Source organism: Crocuta crocuta, unplaced genomic scaffold (assembly GCF_008692635.1).
Source record: "Crocuta crocuta isolate KB4526 unplaced genomic scaffold, BGI_CrCroc_1.0 scaffold131, whole genome shotgun sequence".
Taxonomy (NCBI): Eukaryota; Metazoa; Chordata; class Mammalia; order Carnivora; family Hyaenidae; genus Crocuta; species Crocuta crocuta.
In genome coordinates this window covers 2,767,502-2,789,837 of record NW_027528977.1, presented here as the reverse complement: position 1 = coordinate 2,789,837, position 22,336 = coordinate 2,767,502, and the positions used below count along the sequence as shown (strand labels likewise).

General features: G+C 33.6%; 1 long non-coding RNA gene across 5 annotated transcripts in view; it reads left to right on the top strand.

Annotated features, from left to right (window-relative positions):
• LOC144225862 (uncharacterized) overlaps positions 1 to 22,336 on the top strand; it is a 207,766-nt gene that overhangs the window by 101,958 nt on the left and 83,472 nt on the right. Inside the window, exon 7 of one of the 5 annotated variants that reach the window (XR_013333440.1) lies at positions 2,157 to 2,221. The exons of the other annotated variants lie outside the window; for them this stretch is intronic. This is a non-coding gene — a long non-coding RNA (uncharacterized LOC144225862). Of the gene's footprint in view, positions 1 to 2,156; positions 2,222 to 22,336 lie in introns of those variants that run through there. 5 annotated transcript variants of the gene reach the window in all.

The following is a 22,336-nucleotide window of genomic DNA, read 5'->3' as shown; positions in this document are numbered from 1 at the left end:
TTACATAGCAAATCAGGGAGGACACAGAATTATGAGTCTGCGATTTTATATTTAGTCACTGAGGTATGCACTTCCAATCCTACTCTGTCTAGTGAGCGTTGATGGTAAACGCTGAGAAACACCATCATTTATTCTAGGTCTCTATCTATTGATTGATCTATCACTTCTTTCTAAATGATAGGTTACCCATTCATTCCATTAGAAAGGTTTCAAAGTTTTTGAAGTTTTGAGACTGATACCCTCTTTATAGTACTTTAAGTATTATAAAGTATAGTACTTTATTCCTGAAAGGCTCTAGGACAAACTTAAGTACAAAAGGGTATCATTTTTTCTGTCTTCCTATTGAAACAGTTAGAGCCTGGATATAGAGATACTGCATCACATACATACTTCATGGCAGGGCAGGGGCTTCACATTACACTTGATTTGATAATGCCTCTGAGAGCTGGGCAGGAAGTACACTGAGTGTGGGGTATGTAACAGCTCTTCCACAATTCTCTATGCCTCCATTCATAGCCACAATGTCAGATGTTGGTTTTCTTTTTCTACTGTTATCAGCAGTCATTACACACTCTGACATGTTTAATCCAAATGACTCACTGCTTCTCACAATTGAAGAATAGCAGAACAATACGAAACATCGTAAAACATAACATCATCTCTTCCTACTTCATTATGTATTCTCCTTGTAACAGGTTGGCCAAAACATCCCTTCAATATGATTAGATAAGTGAAGAAATTATATTAGATTCAGTTCCCTGAAAGACCATCTACAGTAAATACTGCAGTGGGTTTCAATTTAAATTAAAATTGATTGTATGCTTATTGGTCCTTCTAAGCTTTGGAACTGGAAAATTAAAAATTCACACGTAGCAATTTTGATTTGTTTCTGAGAAAAAATTCTTGATTTAGTCACCCAGCAGGCTACCTAAAGGTAAATATAAAAGTAGGAAAAATATAAAAGTATTCTGTTTGGGAGGTTATCTTAATTGTATCAAAAAAAATTGAAAGCTTCTTAAACAATTATATCATAAACTCTAGTTGTTGTTGTTATGGCAGAATACACAATATTAGTGTTAGCATACCTCCTGCTTTTCTGGAAATTGCCTTAGTGTACATATGTTACCCCAGTGTAATTTTCCCAGTTTCTGAATTATCCAGGTGGATGATAATTTCTGTTGTCATCTAATATGTTAGAAACTGCAATCTTAGCTGCAATCCAGACCAGCCTCAAATACTTGCTGGCTAAACTATACTTCTTTATTTAAAGGTGTTTTTTGTTTTTTTTTTCCCCCAGTGGTGAACTGGGAGGAAACAGCATCGAATTTAAATCCTATAAAATCACATTTGAATTTTGTAAAAACAGGTTTCCAAATGGTATTTAGGACCTTGAAGTTCTGTGATTATAGTTGAATGATTAGTTACCATCCAATCATAAACTTAAGCAGACAATGAATGAAATGATATTTGTCTTTAGCATCAGATCTGTCCAGTCACATTTGCTGACCACCTGACCATCTCTGTTTAAAACCAGGGTTTTGAAATCTATTCATATATGTTTGTGATGAACACACAAAAGGAACAGGAAGGAAAGTAAGCTCTACACCTCAGAATAATGTGTAATTACCTAGAAGCAAAAAAGAATTAAGAATACCAAAGTAAAAAGTGTCATACCCACTCTCTACTCAGAAATTTAGAGGACCTTTATCAAAATACTTTCGAATAATTCTGAAAAGTAATAATACAAACTAATACCTACTGGACTCTTATGATATATCAGACCCTATATACTAAATCTCACCCCAAAAATATAGATAGTACCTTTATTATTTTCATATTGCAAGTGATGAAACTGAGGTATAAACAGAGGTAATGCTTTTAGAATGCAGTGAAACAAGGACTTGACTCACATAGTCTGACTTCAGAGACTGAACGTGAACACTAACTGGTACTCAAAAGAACAACTATGTCATGTCTTACACAGGCTAATGAAAACCTACTTATGTGAAAATTAAGAGTTGCATAACTTTTATAATGCCAACTATACAAAAAGTCCACAAATCATCATTTACCTAAACATTTCCATAATTTGGTCTGTATATTAATGTGAGATTATTTGGTATGTATTTAACAAACTTATCTTTTCCTCTTAAAAGTGACAAGGTGAACCCACATTCTGACCTAAAAATACTTCACCTCATTCTTCATGATTCCTCGGATATTATAGGTAGGGATTCATAAGTTGTATTTAAAAGTACTAGAAAATAATAATACCAAGTAAGTTATTATTATGTCAGTTATATTCCCAATACTTCACATATAACATTTATTCTCACTGGAACCTCATAAAGTGAATACTACAGTTATCCTAACTTTTATGGATAAATTCCTTGTGATTTCTGGGATTTGGGGAGAATTCTAGGTTCTCTGTTTTGATTGGAACTAACATGAATGTTAAAACTCTTTCAAAACTTGACATATACTATTTCATTTAAATATCAGAAGAAACAGGGCACCTGGGTGGCTCAGTGTGTTGAGCATCTGACTCTTGATTTTGGCTCCATTTATCATCCCAGGCTTGTGTGATCAAGCCCCATGTCAAGCACCATGCTTTATTTTCAATATTAGTTCTATAATTTACCGTGTAACAATTATTATTATTCTCAAAAACAACCAAAACAAAATGAGGTGAGTTAATACCTCACTCTAATTTATTTAATAATCTTTTATTATCAGTCTTAAGCACCAGTCCAATTTTACCCTCTTATTTTTGTTGTTTATCTTCTCAATTTTCATGTAAACTTGAAAGCCTAATTTGTTTTCTTTCAACATTTATTTCACCCCACACAATTCACCACATTCTAGGATTTATTTTTCTGCTCAACCTTATTACTTGGTATCAGTAGTATATTTTGGGTTACTAAAAACAATATTATTAATAAGAACAATGTCTTCTTCAGTACCTGCTCTAAACCTGGTGCACACAACAATGAGAAGAAAGAATCAAGTTGCTAGAACTGACAGTATAAAAGAGGTCAAAATTCCTCCATTGGGAGCATACCAGTATATATCCCCCATAAAGGGACCAAAGAAGACTTCTTTTATCCAAGCTTATCTTTTGATTTACTTAATCTTCACAGCAGTTTCGTACATTAAATATTAGAATCTCAACTGACTGTATGAGAAAATGGAGGCATTGAGGATGGGGTAGCTTGCAGAAGACCATGTGCTTATGTGTATAGAATCTAGGATTCAAAGCCAACTTTGCTGATTCCAGAACTTGTCCTCCACTACCTATCCTCACAGTACCCATCTCTGTCCTGCTGGACTTCTCTTTGCTATAGTTCTCTGCCCATCTTCTGTAAGACCTCACTGTTTCTCTTCACTCTCTCTCATATCCTGAACAAGAGAAGCAGAATAAGCCCCACCAGAGGACAAAAGATTGAGAATCCGGGCCTCAAGGCTAGACCTTCCTCACCCAATAATCTGTACTTTCTTGCCATTAAAAGCACTTTTCTGAAAGGGTAATTTCTGAAGTCTGTAAGTGACTTAAATTTAATATCAGAAAGTTCTATTATTGTAGAGTATGAAGGGCCTATAGGAGTTCATTTTATAGATGGAAAAAATGAGACAGAGGAGAGAAAGGATTTGCCTCAAAATCACACATCTAGTAATGATGGAATTGCGGAGAGGACCTAGGTCTTTTGAGTCTTATATCCACACTGTTGTTTCTCAGATTATGGGGATATTGGATGAGTTACAATTCTCAAGGTGATTTTAGCTGTTACATGGCAACAGTATTAGATAGCAGTAAATCACATACTGAAAAAGTTATTCCCATTTCAATTCCTTACAAGCTTTCAATGAGAAATTCTTGGTTTAATGCTAGTGTGTCTCTTAACCCCATTTAAACATTCCTCAACCCTTGCTTTCCAGTATTGAAAAATATAGTGAATGATACAACAAGCACCTGTTCCTTTCCACTTCCTTTAAAAACAAACTGTGAAATTCTTCACAGTTGAAGAATATATGAAACTGTCTTAGTCTTTTCAGGCTGCTATAACAAAATACACACACACTGGGTGGCTTTAAACAACAAACATTTATTTCTCACAGTTCTGGAGGTAAGACAAAGAGCAAGGTGCCTGCAGACTCCGTGTCTGATGAGAAACCAATTCCTGGTTCATAAGACAGAGATTTTTTCACTGTTTCTTCACATGGTGGGAGGGATGAGGGAGCTCTCTGGGAAATCTTTCATAAAAGCGCTAATTCCATGCACTAGGGCTCTATCCTCTTGATCTCTCAAAGGATGAACCTCCTGATATTATCACATTGGAGATTAGGTTTCAATATGAATTGGGGAGGCACAAAAATTTAGTCTGTAGGAGAGCTCCACCATGATTTTATCTCCTCCCTTTCAGCTGGTATTTAATAAATAGAATTTGGTGATTCCTTTTCAAATGCACTTTTTTCATAATTTTAAGGACAGAGATATGCATCTATATGTCTTACAGATGCATATGAGCAGTCATACAATCAGAAGTAGTGTACACAATTTTCTCTCTCCTTTAATGATAAAGTACTATTTTTCTTTTTAATATATACTCAAATGATGTCACATTATTTTTCTAAAACTTAATTTTTAGCTCAGTTATTATATCTGACTTTATCATATTGATGCCTATGGTTTTCAATCATTTTTATTGCTGTAAGTTATTCTACTTGTCCATTCTTCAATTAATATGTGTTTCATTGTCTTCAGTTTTTTTTTTTTTTTTTCTGATTTATCTTTTACAAACAAAGCTACTTTGGTTTTTTGGTTTTTTTTTTTCTTAAGTTTACTTATTTATTTTGAGAGAAAGAGAGAGAGAGAAGGAGGGAAAGGGAGAAAGAGAATACAAGCAAAGGAGGGGCAGAGAGAGAGGAAAAGAGAATCCTAAGCAGGCTCCATGAAGTTAGCACAGAGCCTGACGTGGGGCTCGAACTCACCAACCATCAGACGATGATCCAAGCTGAAATCAAGACTTGGAGACTCAAACAACTGAATTATGTATAGCAGCACATGTTACTATTAGTTTGTGAAAATCTGACAGTAATTACCAAGAAAGTCTTGTCTGTATATTCACCAGAGTGTGTTAATTTTTTCTACAAAGTCATGATCCTAGTTTTATGCTCTAACAGCATAGAAGGAGTATTGTTAATCCTTATCATGGTCATACTTTTTTAAGTTTTGCATTCTTAAGTAACAAGTAATTGTGACTTTAGTTTGAATTTTCCTAAGATAAGTGAATTTAAGCATCTTTAATATGGTTATTTTTCATGTTTTTCTTCTGTGTTAATTGCATTTTCATGTTTTACTTGCATCCATATTTTACTTTAGATACTTATGTATTTATGACTTTTAGATATTCTTTTTATATTCTAGATACCAAGTCCTTATTGGCCTTATATGTGTCTGTTATATTATTCCAGCATTGGGCTAAGTTTCTTGACTTTATTTATGCTCCTTTTAGATATATTAAAACTATTAATTTTAGTGTAGCCTAGTTTATATATATTTTTTAAATTCAAGAGTTTTACTTCTTAGGCAAGAAATCTTTCCTTTATAAATACTTGAAATATATTATGCAATAGTTTTTCTAAAGTGGATATAATTTCTGTTTAAATGTATGGAGTACTGTATAGGCAATCATATCATGTGCAAATAATAACCATTATAATTATCCTCAAAAATCATTTATGGTTTCTCATGTAAGGAGCTTGGAATTCACCACTCCATCCTAATAAGACATAAAAACCTGAACAGACTAAAAAGTCAAAAACGCTTCTTGCATCTATAAGAGAGGGGAAGACACAGGGCAGACTTCTGACCCTATGATTAGAGAGACAAATAGGCAAATACAAGAAGTCACAGGTTATTGAAGGGAATTAACCTGGAAAACAGTGTAAGGGTAGGAAAACCTGAACTGACAAATGATTGGAGATGCAGTGTTGGCAAGTCTGAGAGTTAAAAACTCATGGAGACCTCAATATTGTGAGATGTACATTCAGAGCTCAACCAGGTTCTCACAGTAAATATCAAAGAAAAATCACTTCATACTTCTAGCAGAAGGAAACACAAAAGGAATCATTTTGCAATAGGCCAGAGCACGCAGTTCTTCTTAACAAGGCTTGCCTTTGGGGAAACTAGTAAACCAGAACCTAACCTGCCAAGGTATTATTAGAAACTGACTGACCTGGGAGGAGGGAAATACAAAAGACCAGCCCACACTACCATCTTGTTCCATCCAAGGGGCAGAGGGAAAAAAAAGAAAAAAAAGTAAAAAAACAGAACAGAGAAATGCTTGTAACGTTCATAGTCTAGAACTATACACTAACTAAAGGACTAAGATACAAGGGAGGAGAGAAGAATTAGGATTATTTCATTACTACAAGGTACTCACATACCTGTGAAGCGTATAGTGTTATTTCAAAGTGGAATTGGATTAGTTGTAAATGTATATTGCAAATTGAAGAGAAATCAATTTTAAAAAGTAAAAAAAAAAAGGTATAATTGTTTCACTTAGAAAGGAAATAAAATGGAATCATGTAAAATGCTCAGTGAAAATGACAAAAGACAGAGAACAAGGGCAACAAGTAGAAAATACTAATAGATATGATAGATATTAATCTAAATCTGTCATGAATCACTTTAAATGTCAGTGGTCACATCAGTTAACAGACTGATTATCAGGGTGGATCAAAAACATGATCTGGATATATTTTGTCTATAGGAAAACCACTTTAAATATGAAGACAAATGTAGATTAAAAGTGATTGGATGGTGAAATATATACTATGCTAAAACTAATCAAAAGAAAGCAGCAGTAGCTATATTAATTTCAGATAGAGCAGACTTCAAAGCAAGGGAAGTTATTGGGGATAAAGAAAAGCATTGCCTAATAATAAGGGCGTCAATTCCAAGAAGATAAAACAATCCTCAATTTGTATGCACCTAAAAAGAGTGTCAAACTATGTCAAGCAAAAACTAAAAGAGTTGCAGAGATTGAGAGGGAGAGTGACAGTAAGAGAGAGAGAGAGAGAGAGCCACTATCATAATTGGAGATTTCTATATCCCTCTATCAAAAAAAGGATATATACAGGAGGCAGAAACTTTGTGTGGACATGTTGAACTCAATAATATCAATCAATAGTGTACAATTTGACATCTAGAGACTCTTTCATCCAAAACAACAGAATACACCTTTTTAAACTCACATGGAACACTCACCAAGATAGATTGTATTCAGGGCCATAAAACACATCATAACAAATTTAAAAGAATACAAATAATATAGTTTCTTCTCTCAAACCACAATGGAATGAAACTACCAGAAATCAATAACAGAAAGTTAACTTGAAATTAACAGAATACATGGAGATTAACAACATGCTTCAAATAGCATATGGATCAAAGAAGAAATCTCAAGATAAAATTTAAAAGTACTTTGAATTAAATGAACATAAAAATACAACTTATAAAAATTTGTGAAATGTGGAGCACCTTGGTGGCTCAGTCAGTAAAGCATCTGGCTTTGGCTCAGGTCATGATCTTATGGTTTGTGGGTTCGAGCCTCTCCTCAAGCTCTGTGCTGACAGCTCAGAGCCTAGAGAGTGCTCAGATTCTTTGTATCCCTCTCTCTGCCCCTCCCCCGCTCCTGCACTATCTGTCTCTCACTCTCTCGCTCTCTCCCTCTCCCAAAAATAAATAGATATTTGAAAAAACTTGTGAAAAATCAAAGTTTCCTCCTTAGGCAACTGCAAATAGCAAATTAAATCTAAAATAAGCAAAAGAATATAAATAATAAGAATTAGAACATAAGTTGATAAGCCTGAAAATAAGAAATCCATAGAAAAAAAATCAGTGAAACCGAAAGCTGCTTCTTTGCATATATTAATAAAATCAATAAATCTGTAGCTAGCTTAACAAAAAAAAAAAAAAAAGAGAAGGGACACAAAATATTGATATCAGAAGTGAGAGAGAAGATATCACTACAGACTCTATGGATGTTAAAAAGACAATAAGGAACACTATGAGCAATTCTGTGCCCACAGATTGGTAACCTAGATGAAATGGATACATTTTTTGAAAGACACAATCTGTCAAATCTCACACAAAAAGAAATAGACAATCTGCCTAAGCCTACATCTACTGAAGAAATTGTATCAACACTATCAGACCCAGATGTGTTCACTGGTGAATTCTATCAAATATTTAAAGAAGTTATATGAATTGTATACAATACCTTTCAGAGGATAGAAGCATAGGGACTACTTTCTAACATTCTACAGACCAGCATTACCCTAATATCAAAACCAGGCAAAGTCATCACAAGAAATGAAAGCAACAGATAAATATAACTCATGAACATAGATGAAAAATTCTCAACAGAATTATTGCCAATTACAATCTAACAGTATAAGAAGAATTATACACCATAAACATATAGGATTTATCCCAGGTACGGAAGGCTGATTCAACTTATGAAAATCAATTAATGTAATCAATCACATCAGCAGACTAAAAAATAAAATTACATGATCATATTGATAGATGCAGTAAAAGCATTTGACAAACTCGAGAACCCATGTCTGATAAAAAATTTATAGTAACCTAGATATAGAGGGGGAACTCCTTAACTTGTTAAAGATTACCTATAAAAAATACAGTCAACTGTATTAATTATGAACATTGTGAGAAGTTTAAAGTTTTCTCATGAAGATCAGGTACAAGGCAGAGATGGCCCCTTCACCATTACTTTTCAATATCATGGAAGAAGCCCAAGCTAATGCAATAAGACAAGAAGATGAAATTAAAGGTATACAAATTGAGAGGGAAGAAATAAAGCTGTCATTTTTTATAGGTGACATGATCATATATTTAGAAAATCTGAAAGAGTCAACCATTAAACAATCCTAGATCTAATTAGGAATTGTATAGTAAGATTGCTGGATACAAGATTAATATACAATATTCAATGTTTTTTTAATATACCATCAATAAGCAAGTGGAATTTGAAATTAAAAATACAATATTATTTACATTAGTACCCACTAATATAAAATACTTGGGTATAAATCTAATAAAATAAGTACCAGATCTATCTACATGAGGACAACTATAAAATTCTTATGAATTAAATCAAAGAACTAGATAAATGAAGAGACATTCCACATTCACAGGCAGGAAGACTCAATATTTTAAAAGCATCAGTTCTTCCCAGTGTGATCTGTAGATTCAGTGCAATCCAAATCAAAATACCAGTGAATTATTTTGTGCTTAATGACAAATTGATATTGAGGAGGTCTATTTGGAGAAGCAAGACCCAGAATGCCTATCACAATATTGAAGGAGAACAAAGTTGGAGGACTCACATTACTTGACTTCACGACTTACTACAATAATCAAGACAATGTGGTACTGGTGAAAAAATAAACATATAGATCCAGGGAACAGAATAGAGAGCACAAAAATAGATGTCCATAAATATAGTTCACTGATTTTGAACAAAGGAGCAAAGGTAATACAATGATGTAAAGATGCTTTTTAACAAATTGGTATCTTAAAAAAAATAATAATAATAAGGAGTCTGACACAGACACTAACCCTTCACAAAAATTACCTCAAAATGGACCATAGACCTAAATATAATACAGAAAACTATAAAACTACTAGATAACATAGGAGAAAACCTAGATGACCTTACTTACGGAGATGCCTTTTTAGATCCAACACCAAAGTCAAGATGCATGAAAGAAATAATTAATAGTCTAAACCATTAAAGTTAAAAACTTTTGGTTTGCACAAGACAGTGTCAAGCAAAGCAGAAGCCAAACTACAAACAAAATATTTGCAAAAGACATTTCTAATGAAGTAGTGCTATCCAAAATATACAAAGAACTCTTAAATCTCAACAAAAAGAAAATAAACAACCTGATTAAAAATGGGCTAAAGACTTTAACAGTCAATTCAATGACGTAAACATTCAGATAGCAAATATGCAGACGAAAAAGTGCTCCACTTCATTTGTCATCAGGAAGTATACATTAAAACAATAATGAGATACCATTTTGCACCTGTTAGAATGACCAAAATCTTCACTGAAAATACCAAATGCTGTCAAAGATGTGCAGCAACAAGAACTCACATTCATTGCCGATGTTAATTCAAAACCATACAGCCATTTTTAAAAAGAGTTTGGTAGGGGCGCCTGGGTGGCTTAGGCGGTTAAGCATCCGACTTTTGCTTAGGTCATGATCTCGCGGTTTGTGGGTTCGAGCCCCGCGTCGGGCTCTGTGCTGACTGCCAGCTCGGAGCCTGGAGCCTGTTTCAGTCTGTGACTCCCTCTCTCTCTGGCCCTCCCCTGCTCATGCTGTCTCTCTCTCTCTCCTAGAAATAAATAAAACGTTAAAAAAAATAAAATAAAAGAGTTTGGTACTTTCTTACAAAACTAAGCATACTCTTACCATAGGACCCAGAAACTGCACCCTAAGGATTTGAAAACTTGTTCATGCAAAAACTTGCACATAGATGTTTACAGCAGCTTAATTCATAATTCGTGTTTCAAAATGTGTAAGCAACCAAGTAGGTGAATGAAAATATATTATGATACAGCCAGGCAGTAGGATATTATTCAGAGCTAAAAAGAAATGAGCCATTCAAGCCATGAAAAGACATGGATACATGTTATGTGATCCAAACATATGACATTCTTGGAAGGGCCAAAGTATGGAGATAGTAGAAAGATTAGAGATTACCGGAGTTTGGTAGGGAGAATGGATAAATAGGCAAAGTGTAGGAATTTTAGGTCAGTAAAAAACTCTTCATGATATTATAATGATGAATACATGTAATTATACATTTCTCTAAACCCATAGGATATACAATGAACTCTAAGGTAAACTATAAACCATGGGTGATTACGCTGTCAATGCAGGTTCATCAGTGTAACAAATGGAGTACTGTGGTGAGTGATGTTGATAATAGGGAAAAATGTGTATGTGTAGAGGCAGGTAGAGTATGGGAAATTTCTGTATCTCCCTTCATTTTGCTCTGAACCTAAAATTGTTCCAAAATTAAAGTCTTAATGCAAAAAAAACTAGATCATTTATCTATGCATTTATTTATTCATACATTGAATCATTTATTTATGTATTTATTTTATGTATTCATTTAGATGGTCTATGTCTGTGACTATAATTTTGATTTCAGTGTTTTATAACAAAGTACAATTTACTACTGGCTGAGATAAATTACTTTTATCAACTAAAGAAGATTCTCTTTTAGACTTGATAACTTTTGTAGTCATAAATAATGTTGAATGCTATCACAGGATTATTGGGTGATTGCCTATTTTTATCTACTAAGATGAGGCAATATGTTGACTAAATTTGTAATGTTTATTCATTCTTACAGTCCTCTAAAAATCTCAACTTTTACGTGACTAAAAAATGTATGAAACTTATAAATATCTATATGAATATTCTAATGAAATTTATACACACACATCATAAACATGCCTTTATATCAAGTACTGTGTAGAGTCTGAATTTTACCATATTTGTAAGCCAAGCCAACCAATTTTATGAATGCTAGTAGAAGGCATGAAACTGCTTGGTCAAAGATAAAAGACTTTAATATTCACAGATATAACTGTAGTCAGATTATCACCATAGAGAATTACCTCCCAACAATGTTCACAAATCTTTTCTAACCTTTTTTGCTTTCTGGAAAATTTTCCCTCAAGTATGACATTGGTCACTCTGATTAATCTGACTCGCAGAAGCTGACCACATCCATTCAATTCATCTAATTCAGCATGCAATTAAGACTACTACAAACTAGACTCCAAGAATCATTCAAGACAAACTTTCAATACTAAACTCAACCATGTCCAGCAAGGATCTGGATTTAGCCAGCTGAACAATTCCATAAACTTGCAAGGCCCAAGTCTTTCTACGTGGCCCACTGCTTAAATCGGGCAGAGAAAGGTACATTAGTGATTTTAGACTATATCGTGGCTTGAAAGGAGGAACTCTGAGCTAATTTTAGCATTTGTCATTTTTCTAATTGGATAACTCCAGTTTGGGGAATAACTGACCACTGATAATATAGAAATAGTATTTCAGTTATCCCTACAAGAATTTCCCTCAAGGAACTGAGGGTAGCCTAATTTTGGAGGGATCACCAAATGATGTGAGAGATATATAATCAATCTGTTGCTGAAATTTCCTTAAAATGATAAATCAAGATTACCTTTAAGTTAGAAGCTTTAATTGGAGTGGCATTATGTGGGATTATGTTTCCCCAAAAGGAATAGCTCCAATTCCTTTGGGCAAAGTTGAGATACCTCACCCAAAGTTGAGGCCATCATTTTTGAACATAGCATTTCTGTTTGACAAGCAATGCATATCATCAGGTCCTTCACACCATCAGTCACTGTATCCAAGTCAGCTTACCTCGGAATGGCAAAATCAGACTAGAGAGTTACTAGACTTCCCTAGTATAAAAATTCAGTTTTGACAAGAGCCTCAAAGAAAAGAAATAACTATTTTTCTAAATAGATACATGTCCATGACAAAGAGATGTTGTATTTAGAACATCAACATATGCTTCCCTTTGCCTGAGGCTCTGATAAGGAAGATCATCAGCCACAGAGACTCGTAGCTTAAATCATTAGGTTATTTGCCTGGAAGGTAGAGAGTATGACTCCACTTGCTACATATTTTCCAACACAGACTACTGGTTTGGGTCCCAATCACAGTATGCTGATTTGTGTACTAGCTGATATAAACAATCAACTATAATAAACAAGGGAGTCACATTTGACCTTCAATACACAAAGGACTCAATAAGGTCCTGTATCTTTTCTTTTTTTTTGTGATGTTAGGAAAGAAGATAAAAGTCAAGATTTTTCTTCACTATGGACGGAATTGAGCACTGTAAATCTCCCTAGATAGTTCAAGTAACTTTTCTTGCCAAATAGGCGCCTGAATACATTTTTAACTATCTGCATACATATGATAACACTGCACTCAGGTCTATTGAATCTAAAACTTCTGACCTTTCAGCCAACAAGACACCCAGACATCCTGTATACAATGAAAGCTTTTTTTTTTTTTTAAATCTCATAGAGTAAAGACAGTCACATTAAATCATGATCTGACTGCTAATTGGAAGCAATGAGTTTTTACATAACTTGAAAACTACTGCAAACATTATTAGAAGACTTACTACATGAATGGGAATGGGTCTTGGTTCTCAGATGACAGTAGGATATAAAAAAGGTTGTTAGCAAAAAAAAAAAAAAAAGCTAAGACACCTTACCCAGTGTCATCAGTGTGGACAATGGATTCAGTTGCAGTCCCAATTTTTGTACAGTTGGGGCTATGGGAGCAACAACTAAATTCAGTTGACAGTAATCCACTCTAAGTCTTGAGATCCTATGAGGCTTTTTTACTTTCATTCATGGCTTTTGTATTGAAATATTTTATCTCTTTTTATTCCTGCCGCTTTTAAGTCCTAATCAAGGCTGTGTTTTCCCTTTCTGCCTCTCGAATTCTACATTGTCTCTTTTGGACAAACAGAGCAGAGACAGGGAAGCAGTTTGAAAGTGATTTATACCCCCCATTGGTACTTCTCTTCATGTAGCTATTCCCAATCAGGAGAAACCCCTCAGAACTTTATGAACATTTATATTACAAGCATGTAGAACACTAATCTAAATTAGGCAACAGAAGTTACAACAGTACATCAAATAATTCCCAAGGGACCTACCCACCAGATAACTTCAGTGTCCCTTCCTTGCTGAATCTCACTCCAAATCGGTCAGGTAGATATGAGTTCTTCCTCCCCAACAAGAGCAGGCACTCAGAGTAGTGACTCAGATGTCTGTATTCAACAAAACTATACAGTTTGAGTCCCACCCTTCTCCAAAGTTCCTTAGTATACTCACCTAGATGTGTATGGCCTTTTGGTTCCCCTCAGAGATCAGGGGATTCAGCTGCACTACTGGTCATTATTCTCCTTAAAACAGCTGAGGTCAAGGCAGACTGAAAAGGAATGATCAAGGAGCATTAAAGGAGAAAGTGACTTAGCACTAGTAAGCATGGCTTTGCATTTGCTTTTGATTTAGGGTGCATTGTAGTGGCTTGTGAATCAATCAAACACATTTCTGATGTTTTAAGTTTACTCAGTGCTAAACTAGATGCTAATATCTTCATGGAAGACAGCATCTATGTCAGACATGAGCATTCCATGACTAAGCAACTTTCTTTTTGAGATAAAGTCACAAGGTTTTCTATCTGTATTGATTTTGGATTAAAAAATAGTAATCTCTGTTAAACACCACCATTCTTCACAGAGCTAGAACAAACAATACTAAAAAATTTTGGAACCAGAAAAGACCCAGAATAGCCAAAGAAATCCTGAAAACAAACAAACAAACAAAGATGGAGGCATCACAATTCTGTATTTCAAGCTGTATTAGAAAGCTGTAATCATCAAGACAGTACGGTACTCCCACAAGAACAGATACATAAATCAATGGAACATACTAGAGAACCCTGAAATGGACCCACGAACATGCCGCCAACTAATCTTTGACATAGTAAGGAAGACTATCCAATGGAAAAAAAGATACTCTCTTCAGCAAACAGTGTTGGCAAAACTGGAGAGCGACGCACAGAAGAATGAACCTGGACCACTTTCTTATACCATACACAAAAACAAACTCAAAATGGATGATAGACCTGAGCATAAGACTGGTAGCCATCAAAATCCTAGAGCAGAAAACAGACAATAACCTCTTTGACCTCAGCCACAAGGACTTCTTACTTGACATGTCTCCAGAGGCAAGGGAAACAAAAGCAGAAATGAATGATTGGGGCCTCATTAAGATAAAAACCTTCTGCACAGTAAAGGAAACAATCATCAAAACTAAGAGGCAACCAACGAAATGGGAGAAGATATTTGCAAAGGACGTTATCAGATAAAGGGTTAGTATCCAAAGTCTATAAAGAACTTATTAAACTCAACCCCCTAAAAAGCAAATAATCCAGTGAAGAAATGGGCAAAAGACATGAATAGACATATTTTCAAAGAAGACATCCAGATGGCTAACACATATGAAAACATGCTCAACATCACTCATCATCCAGGAAGTCTAAATCAAAACCACAATGAGATACCACGTCACACCTGTCAGAATGGCTAAAATTAACAACTCAGGCAACAATAGATGTTGGTGAGGATGCAGAGACAGAGGAACCCTTTTGCACTGTTGGTGGGAGTGCCAACTGGTGCAGCTACTCTGGAAAACTGTATGCAGGTTCCTTAAAAAATTAAAAATATAACTACCCTATGACCCAGAAATTGCACTACTATGATTTATCCAAAGGATAGAGGAGTACTAATTTGAAGGGGTACATGCACCCCAATGTTTATAGCAGCACTATCAACAATAGACAAAATATGGAAAAAAGCACAAATGACCATCTACCTATGATAAAGATGAAATATTACTTGGTGATCAAAAGGAATGAAATCTTGCCATTTCCAAATATGTGGATGGAACTAGAGGGTATTATGTTCAGCGAAATAAGTCAGTCAGAGAAAGACAAATATCATCTGATTTCACTCATATATGGAATTTAAGATACATAAAAACAGATGAACATAAGGAAAGGGAATCAAAGATAATATAAAAACAGAGTGGGAGACAAACCGTAAAGAGAGTCTTAAATATAGAGAACAGACAGGATTAGTGGTGGGGTGTTAAATATAGAGAACAGACAGGATTAGTGGTGGGGTGTTGTATGGTGGGGGGAGGGCTAAAAGTGTGAGGGGTATTAAGGAAGACGCTTCTTGGGATGAGCACTGGGTGTTATATGTAAGTGATAAATTACTAAATTCTATACCTTAAAAATAGAAAATATAAAATCTAATAAGGTAAAAACAAAAACAAAAATGTGCACATTAGTTTGGACTACTTTCTCTTCCAGTCACATACTAATAATAAGTTTTCACTTAGTTTTTACATAAGGGCTGTTGGAGTTTTCAAGACTGAAGGGGACAACTGGAGGAATTTACCTATATATCTTTGTTTTTATTTTTTAAGTTTATTTATTTATTTTGAGAGAGTGAGAGAGAGAATGCTGAAGGGGCACAGAGAAAGGGGGAGAGAGAGAGAATCACAATAAGGCTCTGCACCATCAGTGCAGAGCTTGATTAGGGCTCACGCTCAGGAACCATGAGATCATGGCCTGGGCCAAAATGAAGACTCAGATGCATAACCAACTGAACTACCAGGTGCCCCTCTTTGTTTTTTTTTTTGTTTTTTGTTTGTTTTTTGGTTTGTTTGTTTTTAATTTAAGTTATTTAAGTTTTTATTTTAATTTCAGTTAGTTAACAGTGTTATATTAGTTTCAGGTGTACAAAGTAGTGATTCAACAATTCTATACATTACCCAGTGCTCGTCATGAAAAGTACACTTTTTAATCCCCATCACCCATTTCATGCAATCCCCTCCCCTACTTACCTCCTCTCTGGTAACCATCAGTTTGTTCTCTGTGGTTAAGAGTTGTTTGGTTTCTCTCTCTCTTTTCCCTTAGCTCATTTGTTTTGTTTCTTAAATTCCACATATGAGTGAAATCATGTGGTATTTCTCTTTCTCTAACTGACTTATTTTACTTAGCATTATAGTCTTCTAGTTCCATCTGCATTGTTGCAAACAGCAAGGTTTCACTATTTTTTATGGCTGAATAATATTCCCTTGTGTATATATACCACATCTTCTTTATCCATTCATCAGTTGATGGACATTTGGCCTGCTTCCATCTTGGCTATTGTAAATAATGCTGCTATAAACATAAGGGTGCATTTATCCCTTTGAATTAGTATTTTTTAATGTATCCTTTGGGTAAGTATCCCAAAGTACCATTAGTAGATCAAAGGGTAGTTCTATTTTTAACTTTTTGAGAAAGCTCCATAATGTTTTCCACAGTCGCTGCACCAGTTTGCACTCCCACCAACAGTATAGCAATGTTCCTTTTTCTCCATATCCTTGCCAAACACCTCTTCTATCTTATGCTGTTGATTTTAGCCATTCTGACAGATGTGTGGTGATATCTCATTTGGGATATATATCTGTGAATCGGTTCTTGTTCTCTGGTAAATTACATTCAACAGTAATATAAACTCAGTTTAAAACAGTGCAATATATTTTCTTCCAGCTTTTAAGAAACTTAGAGCTGCATTTTTAGGTCATGAATAATAACTCTGAAGTATTATCATCTACGTACCTGTCTTTCAATATCTTTAATTTGGAAATATATCTTATCTTGTATTATTCTTGTTCTAATCTTATTTTTATATGAGCATTATTCTTTTGCTATAGAAATTCACTTTATAAGCTTCAACTTCTTTCATTAATTATAGCTTATAAATAAATATATAGAGAAATAGGTGATTACTCACAGATTCACAAATAAATTTTAGAATTTTTCTACAGTCTTCAAAAATAGCTAGATTTCAGTTCTTTGCTTTGTCCACAGACACACTAAAGCCACAAATTTTACATTCAGGCAAGAATATGTAGATGGCTCAGCAAAACCCTCTTGCCACTTCTGGATAGATAATATTTTTCTCTGCAAGTGGATAAATTTAATTGTTTTGTTTTTGTGAACAGCAACTTACTGTTATAAATATTTTCCCCATCCAATTGCACCAAAACACAATGCAGATTTATTTCCCTAATGGGCTTTATTTTATTTCCAATTACTGAATGCATTTATGCTTATTGTAAACAGCATCAAAATTCTCTTTGTTGAAACACCATCAGGACTGAAATTTTCCTTAAGTGTTTGATTGGTTTAGTTTAACCTTAGAATGATATTTCTTTCCACTTGTTCATTCCAAATTACTTCAGGTCTTGATTATCATCCCTGTGGCTTTTCACACAGATCTTCTAGCCTTTTCTGATTTCCAAGCGGAAATCTTGAAGTTTTGAATACAAATATTGTTTTTGATACATTCTTCAGAGCAGTATCTGGTAAAGAGTTTATTTGGCAAGACACAGAAACACAATGCATTTAAGATCTGGCTCACAATCATATTACAAGTTGGTTGGGGAGCTGAAAGTAGAATTTAGGACTGTTCTGTTCCTTTTTCACTTTTACTTAACCCACAAAAGAAAATAATTTGTTGGATTAAGATGAGAGATGACCTCCAAAGTCCTGTCCTTCTCTATAACTTCTAGACATCACACAGCTTATCTAAATAAATCTTTTTATGTTTATGTGTGTGTTTGTGTGTTTATTAACTTTATCTTGTACTCTCAAGACAAAAGAAAAGAGTGAAATAAATAAGCCTCAGTATCTGTTCAATTTTAAATACAATTCAAAAAGTTGGCGAAATGTAAGCACAATGAAGGCATAATAAAAAAGAAAAATACTAGACTCAATAGCCAAAAACTATAAAATTTGTATTTAATTTAATACAGGGGACACAAATTAGTAATTTTATTTAACTAGTAAGGAATACATATTTATATGCCCAAACATAGGATGAATGAGTATATATAAAAAAGAAGCAGGGAAAAGTATCATAACACTGTTGTGTTTGGTTAAGTTTTCAATTATTTCTTTAATACTTGGTTTAAATAAACATAGCAAAGGATAAAGTATATATGTGTGTGTCTAACATAGTATGAATAAATAATATACTGAAGTATATGACCACATTGTGATGTTTTCCTAGTATTCTCTGTTCTGCCATATTGGTTCAGTTTGGCCATGCATCCTTATAGCTAAAGAATTAATTCTTGTGCAACTGGTTTACATTCCTTGTGTAAGTCATTCACTTATTTAAAAAAAAATAACATTTCATTTGAACTTTACTCTTACTGGCTCTGGCACCAGTGACCAGATGGACTGGTCAGCCCATAACCTATCTGGACACAGTGACTTCCCTGAAAATGAAACCACTTAGGACATATAGTCTCCATCAGGTCATTAGAACTTTTCTATTTGCAGGGACAGATCAGATGTGCCCAATTCTTTGTACACACAGCCTTGACTCTTCTCTCTATCAATTCGACATGTACTGAGAATCCCATACCGACCATTGAGTATCCACCAATTAAGCACTGTCACGCAAGCACCACATCCCTCCTGTGTGATGAGCTCTAGTGTACCATTTTGCAAGGAGGAAGGGAACTGAGGTCAGACCAAGAGTTCAAAGACACCATATCCACTCCACATATAGATCTGTAGTAATATGTTTCTTCAAATTTCAGTTAGACAAGTATTCGCTTCACAACTATAGCCAGGCAGCAGCAAGGGTCACTTAAAAATCATGTAAATTAGGGGCATCTGGGTGGATCAGTCAGTTGAGTGCCTGATTTCAGCTCAGATCATGATCTTAAAGTTTGTGAGTTTGAGCCCCACTTTGGGGTCTGTGCTGACAGCTCAGAGCCTGGAGCCTGCTTCATATTCTATCTCTCTCTCTCTTTCTGCCCCCCCCCTCCTCACACAGTCTCTCTCTCTCTCTCTCTCTCTCTCTCTCTCAAATATAAGTAAATATTTCTAAAATTTTTTTAAAAATCATGTAAATTAGATTTTAAATACTAATACTGGTAAATTACATGTAAATTAATTTGTAAATACTGATACAGAGGTATTGCAGGGAAGCAATAACTATATTAAAATATCTATGTTTCTGACAATTAGTCAAGGTTTGTAAAATCAATATTAGAATTTCTATAAAATATAACCTTAAAAACCTGTCACTTCTTTTCTATTACTGCAATTTATTAGCATTTATAAAATTTGTTTGTTTTTGACTCTGAGAAAGTGACAACCTTTTGACAAAATCTATATTCATTTCCAAAGTACAAGTCATGTATATCTCAGATTGCCTTTTTAAGTTTGAACTTTTGTTAGATGTTATGTCTGAGAACAAAGTGTCAGTTGCAAATTAATTATAGCTTATACATTTAAGATAGTAATAACATTTTGATTATGAATAATACTTTTAAATACATTAAAAGCAAAACAAGGAGAAAAAGAACAGAATATGGGAAAAGAATTTGGAAAGACAATAGTCAGAAAAGAAAATCCACATAGCCAATACACATGTGCATAGATGCTCAATATTAAGCAAAATTTTGTATTTTCTAATTCTTATTAAGTTACTGATACAAGAAAAGAAATAAATTAAATCCTTACTTATACAGATAGTATCAGGGTTTAGCTATTATAATAAAATGTAAAATAATTAAAGTTTTACATTCCTGAAGATAGAATGAATATGTAATATTTATCTTGTTTGTGAAATAAAATTTGTTAAGAGACTAAAATATGGTAATGACAATAGAAAATTTAACATTGTAATATTATTGCTTACACAGTTTCACTTACTATGTGGAGTAGCTGTGTATGACTTGAAACTCATGCAAACATTCCCTTTGAGTTACTAATATAATTAGTTTTTAACAGTGTCAACTAAATAAAGGGGTGTTAATTATTCAAACTTAAAATGGGCAACTTTTCTAGAAGTTAGAGTACTGTAAATTGAAAGAATAAAGATATCCATTATTTGACTTTAGAGTTAAGAATTAAGAAAGTAAACCATGATATGCAGCTTATTACAGTTAGAGGAGATTCTGTCATTGACCTGAGAGTTTGATATTGTAAAACCTCCTAAGGAAAAATTCTGACTTCTTAAGTATTCTAATTTTAATAATTAAAATCAGTCATACATTTGACTTAAAAATTCCTCTCTGGAGAGACTTGCCAATAATAGTAAAAAATATTGGTAGAAAAGACTTTGTGGAGACAATACAACATATGAATATACACAAATAATTGAATAAGATATCAATTCTATGAAATATTTTTATTTAAAAGATCACTTATATCTAAATGTGAAGGTCTAGTAAGATATGAACTAAAGAATAAATGTGGCAATATGAATTATTTTAATAAGGTTGTTATATAAACAAACTATTCTGTACAAATATAGAGAAAATTGTTGAGGGATGCAACCAGACTGATGACATCAAATATACAGATATAAGATTGTAGAGGGTGAGAGAAAGATTGTATAAAATTTTGTTACATATATTTCAAAATATAATAATATACAAGATATAAGATTAATTTTATATATTATATTATAAATAATGGTAAAATTTATATTTTTATAAAATAGAAGTNTTATCCAAAATAGGATAATTCAGAAAAGAGAATTCTTTATATATATATATATAAATATTATATATACATGTATAAATATATGTACCAAAAAGTTAGAAATATGGAAACAAAAGTGATAACAACTGTTAATTCTTTATGATAGATTTTAACTCTTTTTTCCCTAACTTAAAGTATTCTTTGGATTTTTAAAATACAAATACTTTATTTTTCTATTAAAATAGAGATTTTCTGAGTTCCTTAAGGACACAAAAATACAAATTTAAATTTTCTCTACTTCTATTTTATCATATAATTAAATTTATAATTTTCATTAGATTCCCTGACTTGCAATGACACAAAAATGCTAAATTTGTCTTTTAACTAAGATATCTAGAAGTATATTGAAATGATAACTTCTTCAACATGATAAATTTAACGTCTTTTATTTCTAGCTATCTCCTTTTAACTATCTCTTGTCTTGGGAATACATCTGGAGCATGTTGTAAATATCCCCATTTGATCTTAACAGATCAAACACATATTCACCCTTTCCTCTAAGAAATGCCCTATGGAATTATTTTTATTCATAAATTGGAAGCACATAATAATATAAGTGTAATACCAGCAGACTCTCCAAATAAGAAAAGAAAATAAATAAAAATGCAAAGGAGATTCAATTTTATGTTTCATTCATTGAAATACAATCATCTAAATATTTTTTAAATTAATGTTTATTTATATTTGAGAAAGAGAGAGAGAGAGCACACAAGAGGGTGAGGGTTAGAGAGAGAGAGGCACAGAATTGAAAGCAGGCTCCAGGCTCCAAGCTATCGCGTGAAGGCTGACATGGGGCTCGAACTCATGAGCTGTGAGATCATGACCTGAACCGAAACTGGATGCTAACTGACTGAGCTGCCCAGGTGACCCTCATCTTATTATTTTAATAAGAATTAATAAAGATAAGAATATTTCCTTTGAAACTCCAAACTCAAAAAATATTCAAAAATATTATGTTTATTTCAAAATAAGTCCATATATATAAATTTTTGTTATATTTAACCTGAAGTATGGGTTAATCCCATTTCCAGAAGTGCACTTAATA